At 41.3% G+C, this 11,146-nt stretch overlaps 1 long non-coding RNA gene across 1 annotated transcript; it reads right to left on the reverse strand.

The window, feature by feature from the left end:
* Positions 1–9,504: 9,504 nt before the first annotated feature.
* On the reverse strand, positions 9,505–11,125 carry LOC116646476. The gene is made up of 3 exons (XR_004302123.1): positions 10,685–11,125; positions 10,320–10,526; positions 9,505–10,211 (listed from the first exon to the last, which is right to left on the reverse strand). It is a non-coding gene; the product is annotated as an uncharacterized LOC116646476 (long non-coding RNA).
* Between the last annotated feature and the right edge of the window lie 21 nt (positions 11,126–11,146).

The following is an 11,146-nucleotide window of genomic DNA, read 5'->3' on the forward strand; positions in this document are numbered from 1 at the left end:
GGTGCCTGGGTGGCTCAGTTAAGCATCTGACTTCAGCTCAGGTCATGATCTCAGCGTCCAGAGATCCAGCCCGGCATCGGGCTCCACGCTCAGTGAGGAGTCTGCTTCTCCCTCTGCCCCTCCCCCCACTCGAGTGCACTGTCTTTCTCTCTCTCTCTCTCAAACTCTTTTTAAAAATATTTAAAATTTAAAAAAAAATTTTTTTTTTTAGATTTTATTTATTTATTTGACAGAGAGAGAGAGGGAACAGAAGCAGGGGGAGTGGGAGAGGGAGAAGCAGGCTTCCTGCTGAGCAGGGAGCCTGATGCAGGGCTCGATCCCAGGATCCTGGGATCATGACCTGAGCCGAAGGCAGATGCTCAACAACTGAGCCACCCAGGCACCCCTAAAATAAAATATTTAAAATTAAAAAAAATATATTAAAATTTAAAAAGACTTACCCAACCTGACAAACAATGAGTGACTGAATCAAGATTCATGATCATCTTCATAGAATGAAATAAAGAAAATTAAGTTTTAAAAGAGTTAAAAAATAATCCTGACTTTCATTTTTTAAAAATCTATTGCTCTTGTGCAGTGAGGGGAGAGCTTGGATTAACAAAAGTTTATGTGAAGACGATGTTGGTGTTTTAGTTGAGGGGTATAAAAGTATTAAGGATTCTGACAGATCTAGAAATCTTACAGATTGTACAAATAAAGCTCATGTGGTGTTAAAAAAAAGTATTAAGCACTCTGTAGGTAGTTGTCATTCATAAGATAGAGACATGTATACAATTTGTGGAGCATCTAGAAAAGGGCAATGATAACATGATTATTGTCTTCAGAGCTGTCATGGAAAGTGTTTTTTCCGGCATCAGAAGGCAAGCATTTGCAGTAGGTGGAGGTTGCAGAAAGGCATACATATCCTGGCTCAATTGGAGGGAAGCATCTCCTGTAAACCAGGGACTATGCTAACGCCTACAAAGAAGGTAGTATTGTTCATAGTTTTGCAGAAGGAAAAGCTAAGGCTCAGAGTGGTATCAAGGTACAACTACTTAGCACAATTAAATGAGTTGTCTCTAAATTTTCTTTCACTGGAAGTGAAAGGTGGGATGATCATTTCCTAGCAATATTGTGAAAGATTTTGGCATTGAGTAGAAGGTAGAACTAGGAGACCTCCAAAGTAATTTCTAATGCCAAAATTCTTTGATTCTAGGACATCTTTATTAAATGGCATTGTGAATCAAATGTAGTCTCTTGTTGACTCACTGCCATCACTACAAACAAACTCATTAATTTGGACTTGAATTATGGTTTTTTTTTTACCCAGATTTGAAGGGTTGAAAGTTACTGTTCTCATGGAATCAGAAAGCAGAGATAAACTAGTTTGTATTATAGCTTGGACTCCTCTGTCAGCTGCCACTTCTTCCTTGCATTATTAGTGCATCCTGAGTTATACTATGCTACTGTCTTATTCGTCTGGCCAATGACCTACTGGCAGCTGTTTCTCACATGGTGTCAAGCATATGGGCATTGTGACAACTGTTTTCTTAAAGACACTTTTATTCATGGGTCGTGGTATATTCTGGAAGACTGGAGCTGCCAGATACCTGACCAAAATGGAGAAAAATGCGTCTCTTTCTGATTTTTAGTAGTGATTGGTCCAAAGGTTCAAGCAGCCTGATGACTACAAGCTTTGTTCTTTCTTTCCAGCACCTTTATCACACTCTTTCCTAGACCTGTGCCTCTAACCAGCAAATCACAGCCACCAAAATCAGAGAGGGTAATTCAATCTTAGCATTGCTTTTACTAGAGCCAGAGTAGCCTCCAAATTTGTAATTAATACAGAAAACTTAACTCTCTAGGGAAATCACATACTTTGAGTTTGACTTACTCAAACCATGCCAGTTGCCTGGAACAGGAGAAATAGGTTGGGAAAAGGGAGTATGGTTGACCTAGTGGAGATACTTGTGTTTGCCAGACTTGGAGGGTAAAGGGAGGGTAAAATGAAATCTGTAGTATAAGCCTAGGTAGCAGGAATTTAACTTTGCTTTCATCATGTGATAAACTAAGGTGGAATGTCTTGGGATTCTGTTATGAACTGCTGGATTCCTTGGATACACTGGATTACCTTGTACTTGGGGAGCTGCTATAGTGGCTCCCATCTTACTTATTTTGAAAATGTGTAAGGACATGAGAATTTGATCAGTGCTGGGGCTGATCATATGAAGAAGCAATTACTCTGTTTTGAAAGTTCTACAGAAACTGTTCCCCACATGTCTGAGTTCATAATAGTTTCTCTATGATAGATACAAACCAGTGGGGAATAGAAAGTATATTAAAGTGAACAGGTCTCATAAAGACCCATTAGACCACAGGGGTGTGTGAGGGGGACCAGTTCTAAGCTCTGAGGAAGGGTAGCTAGAGAGTAAGAACAGCTGGGCCTGCCCCATGGAGAGTAGAATTTCAGAAATAGTAAGGCTCAGTATCAGGAGGTAGGAGTGAGGGGAAGGGCAGGAACTGAAAAGAGTGACGATTAAAGGGAAGCAAAAACAAAGTGGGAATCCCAGCATCAGCCTGAGTTGATTCCACCACTGTGATTCAGGTCTGTCTGTGTATACCAGAAGCCTGGAGGGTGGGCCAGTCGGAGCCTGTGTGTTAGAGGGACAGAAGCATCCTGGGAAGAGTGAGCCAGTCAGACATGTCTGACCCCTTAACAAAAGTCTTGTTGGCAACATCTTATTAAAAATGTGGACTGAAAATACAGCTTCCTCCTGAAACTCCACTAAAATGACAGTAAAGGAATATTAAATGACATAAATCAACGAGGACAAAGAACTTGGGAGGAAAGATAATAGCACTCAAACAATGTCAACAAAATCTTTGAATCTGGAAAGTAAAAGACAAGCAATGACTGTTGGAGCAGTCCAGAGAAAGCAGTCCAGAGAAAACCTAATGGGGGTGGGGGTTGGAGGCGGGGGTGGGGAACAATAATAATAATCAAGCAAATGTATACCGCAGAACCCCAGAGAAGACTGAGTGAGGAATTGGAGACATCAGTTATCTGAATAGCAAGGGGTAGAGGACTAAAAACACGATGATTACTCGAAAGGCTATGAAGTAAGTTAGACCTGAAATCCTCACTCCTTATTCATTTGTTTGTTCATTCCTTCATCCTCTGGAGAAACTGAATTAGTTGGAGCCACCAAGAACAGCTGGGAGCTGGGAGGAGGCATCTCACTGAAAATGGGGATTTAAAGTGGAGCATTCTGAAGCGTCAGACACTTCTGTCCCTGGCTCTTCTCTTAGAACAATGCTTTCACTACAACCCTCTCCAGGTGGTTTTTCCCTCCACAGTCCTATTACTGGTCAAGAGTTGGAAGTAGATGCTCTTCTTGTTCCGTATCACTGCTTCCAGACATTACTCCCTTTGTCTTCCTTTAAAACACCCCAGCTTTGAGTCTCATGCCATCAAATTGTATCACTATTTCCCTTTATTATTGCTGTCATCTATAAAATCTCTGGGTCATTCCCTCTCATTTCTGAAAAAGTTTAGCTCTTGGCTCATTTCATTCCCCACAACACTACTCCTGATTTAATTCTTGATGATTAAATTACATACGTGGATGATCCTTTCAACATCCTGACATATTCCTTGAATAACAGTGTTCCACTGATAGTATCCTCTCCTATTCCCTGCATTCATTCCCATGGTCATACCTTTGATTTTCTTATTTCCAAAAACTAATCCCTCCATAATGTCAGGCTGATGTATCTCACTGTCTGACCACCACCTTGTATTTTCCAGCCATCTCCTAGTAACTTGATTTCAACCCCCCTCTGACTACCACCTTTCATTGTCCCTACCCTCCCTGAGTTCCTCTCCTCACTTCATAACCAGTTTAGATCCCACGGTCAGTCATTATAATGATTCACTTGCATATACTTTTAACTCCATTTACCCTCACTTTTTGTCATTTCACAAAACCACAATGTTAAAGCCAGCTCTTTGCCTGCTCTCTTCCTAAATCTGTGCAGTAACCATGCTGATTGGTCTCACTTTATTTTTTTTTAATGTATTTTATCTTTTGTTATTTTAATTCCAGTGTAATTAACATACAGTGTTATATTAGTTTCAGGTGTACAATATAGTGATTTAACAGTTCCATATATTACTTGGTGCTTATCACAGTAAGTGTACTCTTAATCCCCTTCACCTATTTCACCCATCCCCCTACCCACCTCCCCTCTGGTAACCATCTTTTCTCTACAGTTAAAAGTCTGCTTTTTGTTTGCCTTTCTTTTTTTTCCCCTTTGTTCATTTGTTTTGTTTCATAAATTCCACATGAGTAAAATCACATGGTATTTGTCTTTCTCTGAGTGTCTTATTTTACTTAGCATTTATACGCTCTAGATTCATCTATATTGTTGCAAATGGCAAGACATTCTTTTTTATGGCTGTGTAATATTCCTCTTTGTGTGTGTGTGTGTGTGTGTGTGTGTGTGTGTGTGTGTGTGTGTGTACACATACATAGGGCATCTTTATCCATTCATCAGTCAATGGGATACTTGGGCTGCTTCATAGTTTGGCTATTGTAAATAATGCTGCAGTAAACAGAGGAATGCATATATCCTTCATATTTGTTTTTGTATTCTTTGGGTAAATACCCAGTAGTACAATTACTGGATCATAGGATAGTTCTATTTTGAATTTTTTGAGGAACCTGCATACTTTTTTCCACATTGGCTGTACCAGTTTGCATTCCCACCAACAGAGCACAAGTGTTCCTTTTTCTCCACATCCTTGCCAACTCAACCTGTTTCTTGAGTTATTTTAGCCATTCTGACAGGTATGAGGTGATACCTCATTGTAGTTTTGATTTGCATTTCATCGATAATGAGTGATACTGAGCATCTTTTCATGTGTCTGTTGGCCATCTGTATGTCTTCTTTGGAGAAATGTCTGTTCAGGTCTTCTGCCCATTTTTAATTGGATTGTTTTACTGGTGTTGAGTTGTATAAGTTCTTTATAATATTTTGGATACTAACCCTTTATTGCATATGTCATTTGCAAGTATCTTCTCCCATTCAATAGGTTGTCTTTTAGTTTCGTCAGTTGTTTCCTTCGCTGTGCAGAAGCTTTTTATTTTGATGTAGTCCCAATAGTTTATTTTTGTTTTGTTTCCCTTCCTTCAGGAGACGTATCTAGAAAAATTATGTTATGGCTGATGTCAGAGAAATTACTGCCTGTGCTCTCTTCTAGGATTTGTATAGTTTCAGGTCTCACATTTAGATCCTTAATCCATTTTGAGTTTATGTTTGTGTATGGTATAAGAAAGTGGTCTAGTTTCATTCTTTTGCATGTAGCTGTCCAGTTTTCCAGCACCATTTGTTGAAGAGATTGTCTTTTTCCCATTGCATATTCCTGCCTCCTTTGTCGAAGATTAATTGTGACTGGTCTTACCTTAAATTCATGTCCATAACTCTTAGGCCCTTACCGCTGCCCAACATTATATTTTCCTAGTCATTCCCCTTCCCAGTCTCCTAGATCAGAGCTCCACTAACTTTTTCTGTAAAGAGCCAGATAATAAGTATTTTAGGCTTTGCATGTCATGCAGTCTTTTTCACAACTAATCTACTCTGCCATTGTAGCAGAAAGTACATAGGCAATATGTAAATGAGTTCAATTTGAATTTTATGTAATCTTTGTGTCACAATATAGTATTCATCTTTATATTTTTTCCCCAACCATTTAAAAGTATAAAAATTATCCTTAGCTTGTAGGATTTGGCCCCCGGCTGTAGTTTGCTGGGCTATGTCCTAGGTTATTTCATACCTTCTCTACTTCTCAAGTTTCTAACACTTCTTTCCCCATTCTCACTCTTAGATGATGACTTTGCTTTCATTTTCATTCATGAAATAATCTAACACTCACCACCCCTACCCCTACCATGTCTACCCCTTTATTGGAATCTGTATGCATATATGCAGCTTTCCCTTCGTTACTTTGTTACCATAGTACAATACCTAACTGCTATATAACTTACCATGTTTGTTTATTGTCTGTCTCCCCCTCTAGAATCTTAGTTCCAAGAAGGTAGGGAGTTTTGTCTGTTTTATACACTGATGTATACACAGTACTGAGAACACTGTTTAGCATGTAAGTATTCAGCAAATACTTGAATGAATGAACACTGGCTACCAGACCAGCAAGCAGAAGGTTAGAGAATTTTTCTCCAGAGAAACTTACCTCTCCGTCCAAGAGAAAAGACTCACCTATTTTGATACTTGGAGATCTCCTTGAGCACACTAAGTGGTAATTTTACAAACTTCTTTGAAAAAACACCCACAATAAGAAATCCCCATTTTATGGATCGACTCAGTACTTAATATGTATATATGATGTGTACATATATAAAACCAAAGTTTCACAAAATAATTTTCTTTTTATATGTGATATATTCTGATATAATATTTTCCATTCTATTCCGTCATTTGGGGCGGGTGGGAGGAAGGTTGGTTGCAATTGACTACATTTATTTCACAGACCACTAATGGATTTGCAACCAGAATTTTGAAATATACTGCAGGGTGTCCTAGTTACAAGCCCTGTTATGTAAACAGAGGTTCCAATCAGCTCTCCTTCTTAAGCCACACTCTTACATATGAGTGGATAGCCAAGGATCTCCAGACGTTTAAGAAAAGTTTCTAACACAAAAGACAGAAACAAAGACTGAAAAACTCAATGCAGACAATTCAAGAAATACAACATTAGAAATATTCACAGAGAAATAAGATATTGCATCCCCAGATGGAACAGAATGCTATTTAAAGGGTGGGTGGAAGGGTGGACAAGAAAATACTCTAGGAAACGTAAGACAGGATAATTAAAATGTAAAAATTCCGAAGAAGATTTGGAATATGGAAATCTCTCAGAAAAAAAGAAGTAGAAAAGAGAATAAATGATAAATTATCCTAGGACAAAAACTGTGCAGCAGGCTTAGAGGACAACTAGTCCAGAATGAAGGACGATGACAGACTCCGGGAGGGTTGTCTTCAGTTTAAAAAATAAACTAATAGGCTACCTGATGTGTTTGAATGTATTGAGAGGAGAGTTTTGTATAAATTAATTATAGATAGTTGAGTGCTAGCCACTTAAGAAAGCATGGAAAAAGAGGCAATGGCTAATTTCAGTCAAAAAACCAATATGTAATATTATGCTAGTGGAACCAACTATGAATAATATATACAGACATAATAATATAATGAGGTTATTTACCTAAGATGATATAGATACATTGAAGGATAGAGAAATAATATATGTGTTTATGAGAGGGCGTTAAGAGTATATATGCATAGTCTATTTCCTATAGGAAGAAGTAAAATAATAGACCAAACTGAAAAATCAAGAACTAGTTAGAAGCATGTTATTAATAAAATTAAAATATACTATATTAGTAAAAATAAATACAAATAATATATTTCATGTATTTGAAAATCTTAATGATTAGAGAGGAGGGACTGTTTTCCTTAAGTGTTCCCTTAGGACACTGGGAAACCAACAATACTGATTTAGCACTACTCTGAAAGAAACTTAAAATTCTCCCTGCTTTGGTACCAAACCTTGTGTTGCTTTGTTATTTTAGGGACTCCAGTAACTTATCAGCAATAGGGGCACCAGCATCTCTAGGAACAGACAATATTCTGGCCCTATACATTGCTGTTATCCAGGTGGGGACCAGCAAGTGATGTGGCATGCACATGTACATGGCTTTACAGGAAGTGGAGGACAGAAAATCTCACTAAAGGAGGTCAGGTAGGAGGAAGCATCCTGGCCAGGCACATGGTAAAGGAGAAGGCTCATATAAGACATTCCTGGGTATGTTCAGAAATAGCTGAAACAAACTGTGTGTGTGTGTGTGTGTGTGTGTGTGTGTCCTCCCATAACCACTAGAGGCACAATCCAAGGAAACCATCTGATGCTGTGCGTGCCTCCATTTGTTCTGGACTGGCATGGCCTGGGAAAGTGCTAAGTAGATCAGGTAGGGTGGAAAAATAAGAAGGGGACATCCAAAAAGCTGTTTGATCACTGGAGGGGAAAGGGGATGAGGGGGCTGCAGACAGAGCTGCTAAAACCATGGTCCCACATACATGGAACTGTTGTCCCTTCTGCTTCCTAACCTTCTGACTTCCACACTTAAATCCCCCACCAGGGAATTTTTCAGGCCTCACAAAGAAGTGAGAGGGCCCAGTCCAGGTGGGAGGGTGCCCCTGGACCTGTGTCACTCCTTAAAAAAGAATGAAGTAGGAAAACAGTCACAGGGAAGCAAGGAAAAGGGAGGGGAAGAGTGGGTACTAAGGGAAAAGACTGGGTGCTAAGTCCACTTTGCCTGTAAAAAGAACACTGATGTGGCCTGTAGGTCTAGGAAGACCCTAGGTCAGAAATCTCTCCTGCTTACTATGGTGCCTCAGATCCCATCCATAGTTCTTTGGGCTCAGCATCACCTTCTCATGGTCAGAAAGGAACCATGTAGGGACTGGTTCTTTGACAAGACCCTATGAGCCCCTCCCATTCACCTTTTCCTTTCTCTGGGTCCCCACAAACATTGGTTTTTACAATATCCCAGTTTTGGGGCGGCTGGGTGGCTCAGTCGTTAAGCATCTGCCTTTGGCTCAGGTCGTGGTCCCAGGGTCCTGGGATCGAGCCCTGCATCGGGCTCCCCGCTCAGCAAGAAGCCTGCTTCTCCCTCTCCCCCTGCTTGTGTTCCCTCTCTTGCTGTGTCTCTCTCTGTCAAATAACTAAAATCTAAAAAAAAAAAAAAACAACAAAAAAACCCAAATCCAATATCCCAGTTTCCAGGTACAAAGATAATAGGCAAGGCCCCTGCCCTCAAAAAGTTCACCATATCTGAGTGGAGGCTGGGAATATAGAGGCAGATATGAAAACATAATTTCACTATAGTAGGGTTAAGTTATGAAATATTTGCACAAATACAGAAGGGAGTACACTTAAGTAAGGTAAGTCTTTCTAGCTTGGAAGACCCCTGACCTAAGGGGAAAGTGTTATTTAGGTGTGAGCAGGGCAGAACAAGAGGAACTAACCTCTTTACTTCCCTTTTTTTTTTTTTAAACCTCTTTATTTCGATTGCATCACCTAAAATTACTTTCATCTTTTTGGTGGACATATACCTCCCCCAAACCCTTGGCTCTGGCTGTGCGGCAGGCGTAGACAGCTTTCTCCTTACCCAAGCCTGAGTCTTCATTCAGTCTCCAGCCAGGCAACCAGCTTACAGTCGCACTCCGCTCATGGTAGCCATATTCTATATTCTAGGACAGTGGTGCCTAACATAAATACTACATTCTCTAGTAGCCACATTTAAGAAGTAAAAAGAAACAAATGAAATTATTATTTTAATAATATATTTTATTTAATCCAATGTATCTGAAATATTTCAACCTTAAAATAAAAATATTGAGTTTTTTTAGGGGTATTTTTTTGTACTAAGTCTTTGAAATCCAGTGTATATTTTACACTTACTCAATTCTGACTAGCCACATTTCAAGTGCTCAATTACCACATGTGGCTAGTGGCTACTGTACTGGACAGTGTAACTCTAAATTCTGCTTCCATGATTATACTTGGTAATTCTCCATTAAACAGATAAGGCCCATCAGACAGAGGCATTACTATATATTTACTTTAAGCCTCTGTACTCCCAGTCAAGGCCCTGAGAACAATTTTGAAGAAGAAAAGGCCTATGAGGTTTTAGCCAGAGCGAGCACTCCCTTTAAATGTCAGAGCTGGACAATTAACCCTAAATTGATCCCAAACTTGCTTTTAGCAATCACAGATCCACAGTGCCTCACAGACACTAACTCCAAGGGTCTCCAGGTTGTTCTCTGGCCAGCAGAACACCCACAACAAAGACTGGATATCTCACTAATCTGACGGTACCTTCACAGGGCAGCCTGGAGGGCCTTTGATGAAAGGGCATCCGCCCTACCCCTCTGGTTCTGGTTGGGACTAGGCACCACTTGCCACTTGGGATTGAAAGGGGCTAAATACATTTGGCACAATATCAGACACCCTGTGTTAGATTCTGGCATCAACAATAATCACGTGGGAGGGGCACCTGACTGGCTCAGTCGTAGAGCACGCGACTCTAGATCTCAGGATCCTGAGTTCCATAGTTCTTTGGGCTCAGCATCACCTTCTCTGCTGGATACGGAGCCTACATAAAATAAAAAATTTTTAAAAAGGCAAAGGAAAAAGTCACACGGGAGAAAAATATTTTAAAAAATCTAATTAAAACATTGCTGCAAACTAGGAAAAGAACTACCTTTAAGTTTTCTTTAAAGAAAGAAACATGGGTATTTCATGGGAGAATTTGAAGTCCACAGATAGGAGTTCAATCTCTTCATAGTGAACCAAGAACCAGAGGCCCATAAAAGGTAAGTGTTTTGCCCAAGGTCATCCAGCAAATCTGTAGTGGTGGTGATGAGCTCTGTATCCTTTCCACTATCCCGCTCCACACTATCTTCACTCACTGAAAAATATTTTAATTGGAGACACTGTGCCATCTCCAGGGTTTTCCTAAATTACCTGCAGAGGATGACCCGCACCAGGAAGACCGGTCAGCGCTCCCCCAACTCTGACTTAGAGGCCAGCCGCCCTGAATAGGATTGTAGCGCCGCAATTCCCCACCTTCTGGAGTCCGGGCGGAGGAGGCTACTAGGGCGGTTCTCTGGCCAACTCCACACCTTCCGGGGCCTGGCCCGGCCCAGCCCAGCCGCGCCGCTGTGGCCCAGGTCCTGCGCCTGTAGGGTGTGCCGCCCTCTCAAGCGATCCCTGGGGCGTCGGCTCCCTCTAGCCTCAGGGGTCTGGCAACGAACGGCTCCGGCCTCGCAGGGTCGCTGGAGGCTCCCGTCTGAGATCCCGGGTTTGCTGGGGGTCTCTCTGGGCGAGAGGGCTTCCCAGGGCACTGGCGGTCCACAGCCCCCGCTGCTTCTGCGCCCAAGAAAGAGCCTCGCGCCTCAAAGCTCTGCGGGGCCGAAGTTGCCCGGCCAGTGGCGCCCCCTTCGTTTTCCCCGCCGGAGTGTCGCCGGGCAGGCGCAGGCACAGCGCACCCTCCCCGCCCTGCGCACCGGGAACCGTTTCCGGGGCGGA

Source organism: Phoca vitulina, unplaced genomic scaffold (assembly GCF_004348235.1).
Source record: "Phoca vitulina isolate PV1807 unplaced genomic scaffold, GSC_HSeal_1.0 scaffold36, whole genome shotgun sequence".
Classification (NCBI taxonomy): domain Eukaryota; kingdom Metazoa; phylum Chordata; class Mammalia; order Carnivora; family Phocidae; genus Phoca; species Phoca vitulina.